This window comes from Lolium rigidum, chromosome 6, assembly GCF_022539505.1.
Source record: "Lolium rigidum isolate FL_2022 chromosome 6, APGP_CSIRO_Lrig_0.1, whole genome shotgun sequence".
Classification (NCBI taxonomy): domain Eukaryota; kingdom Viridiplantae; phylum Streptophyta; class Magnoliopsida; order Poales; family Poaceae; genus Lolium; species Lolium rigidum.
The window spans coordinates 132,346,350-132,349,133 of NC_061513.1; positions in this window are offsets into that span (position 1 = coordinate 132,346,350).

Here is a 2,784-nt window from a genome sequence, read left to right on the forward strand (position 1 = left end):
TTTAAAATGCATTGAGATACTGGTATATATATCAATCAGCCGTACTTTTGCAGCCACATATACGTATAACCGAACTTCCTTTTTAAGCCTTACTTAACATAAAACTTTCCTTGACTCGATGACACTAAAATAATAAAAGAAACTCCCACCCAAATTTGGACAGTCCTCGCCTGCCTCCCCACTCTCGACCTTCCCACTTTCTACCGCCCTCGTTTACTCTCTGGCCAAACATCCTTCTCCTGCCTCCCCACTGCCGGCAACCAGACTTCCCAATCCCTTGCCTTCCAGCCGCTAGCCTTGATGAGCGCCCTCTCCCACCACTGCCACAATTACCTCACCCCGGTGGCACACCCCTGTTCTTCTCCGCCGCTCGTAGTTGGTTCTAGCACTCGAGGGAGGAGGCTCGCAGTAGGCCAACAACCCAGTGCTTGGCGCCAACAGAAGAGGAGTGATAAACCTAGTCTCCACCAGATCCACGGCACATATTTAATTACCTATATATATTTAGCATAGGTTAATCTATTAGTCAAACAAGTCAAAGTTTTAGAAGATAATAATTAAATAAGAAAAACTTATAAGCATGTGCCATGTAAATGAAAAATATAGGCAAGATGGCATAAACTAACCCGATCCTCTTGTTCCATGCATAGACCTAATCAAGCAAATCACAGGAAAACTAAAAAATCAAAGTACCAGGCTCACGAAAGGAAGGCATAACAGTACCTCCGGTTGCATCTAAGGCATTACACTTCCAACGCCCTCTTTATCCAAACCTAGTAAATCCCGACCTCATATGCAACCTGCTGGAAATCTCTTGAATGCGAAGCTGACAATTCATCTACCCATCACTGAAACTGCAAACAAGAAAATACAAGTTCTATTTAGGCATCATAGTCGTTTATGAGTAAAAGGGATATATGGGCCGAAGCATTATACTCCCAGGTATTTTCAGCGGACTTATACTATGAGTCTGTAATTGGAATATTACATTGCAATCCTAATAACTATTTAACAGTAAATCACAGGCAATTAGCTATTTGAGAATTAAAGTACCAGTTGCAAATATACAACGGTCACTTCAGTTTCCATAGAAGCTGATGGTACTTCAGACCTCAGGTAATATTCAAGCTAAAAATATTTACGAAAAGAGGAAACTTGATGCTCCAAGAAGAATGCCACATGTATAATTTTCTTATTACTTCCTGAAAAGTTTGCTTCTTCAATTTGGGAAATTGACCAAAATAATATGCATTAAATTCAGATATATAGTACTGGTAAATAAACGCATTTAAAGAAACATGCAAACTGAACACTTGGTACAAGATTTTCTAAATGCTTACATGTGCTTCTCAGTTGTTAGATTGGCACTCTTGCTCAGTATTAGAACAAGTCACTTCATGTGTTCCATCAGCGACAAACTGCTTATTGACAGACTTCTCCACAGAACACACCCCATCCATTTGGAGCATAAAGAAACCAGGAAAGCCTCCTCAATTGCTGCACAGAATTTGCTCGCCATGAGCTTATACACTGGAACCTGGCACAGCCAAGTAGGTAAAGACATGTTCATCTCACATATACTCCACGATGAGGTTTGGGCTTGAATAGCATCATAACCACTCTTCTAAATATTAATTAGCCATATGTAGGTGCTTATACCGTAAAAACAAATAGATGCACCTAGATACAGATCTATGAAGTGCACTTGTTAACCAATTCAAATGGGGCGTGGTAGGATATGTCAAGTTAAAGGTGATTCTTATCACACTAATCTGCAGACCGAAGTCTAAAAATATCTAAGAAGTAAAACAGATAAAGAACAGTCTCACAAGTTACCTAGTACTACACAGCAGAGCGGGTATCAACTGAACCCTCCATGTCCTTGATGGTACTGAACCGAAAAATCTAATGTAAACTACTCTTCTCAAGCTAATATGAGAGGAGATAATCATGGAAAAGACATTAAAACTAATCTAATAAAGATCTATCTGAATAACAGGAAGTAATACATGCCAAAGACGGTGGATCTAATATAACAAAAATTTATGTAAAGAGTAGGAATTAAGCTACTCTATTTCATAAAACGAATGCCCAATATGTAAACCAAGTTTTTTCACCTATATATATGTCAATATTGCTAGAAAAAATCAAACTCATATAAGTATTCAAATCCTTAAGAAAGGTAAGTAGCAGCACCTCAACAAGACTTGCCGCCACCGAGTAGGGCCTGCAACTCCACCAATGACAACATGACCATCTGGGCTTGCAAGAAAATGCTCAACCCACCAGATCGACTCCGTGCTCCATTATTTTCACCTGGAACAGCCATAACATCCTTCTTCACAAATCCTATGAAAGAATTCTTGCTGAACAACTAATCTAGTAGAAACTGAAACCTGCATTAGCAAAGAGTAACAATAATTCAGAATCTAGTCCAAGATAAGTATGCAGCACACCAAACAAAAGAACTGAAATTTATCAAACCCAACTACAACGGAAAGAATAAGCTGGCACATTCGATGCAAGAAAAGGCCTGAACTGACAATCCCCATGATTCATTATTTTTATACATTCAGGAGACAATGGCCTTGCAGATATTCTCAGTAGACAATGCACAAAAACCTGAACTTATAAGAATGTAAATGCATCACCCAGAGAATTGCACATTGCTACCTAGTTCATCTCTTGAGGCAGGAGCTGGCAGATCAACTTCGGATTTTTTGCGGAGTTTCATAAAACCGATTTGGTTGTGCACAATATTCGTAATCTACCCAGGGTGAGACA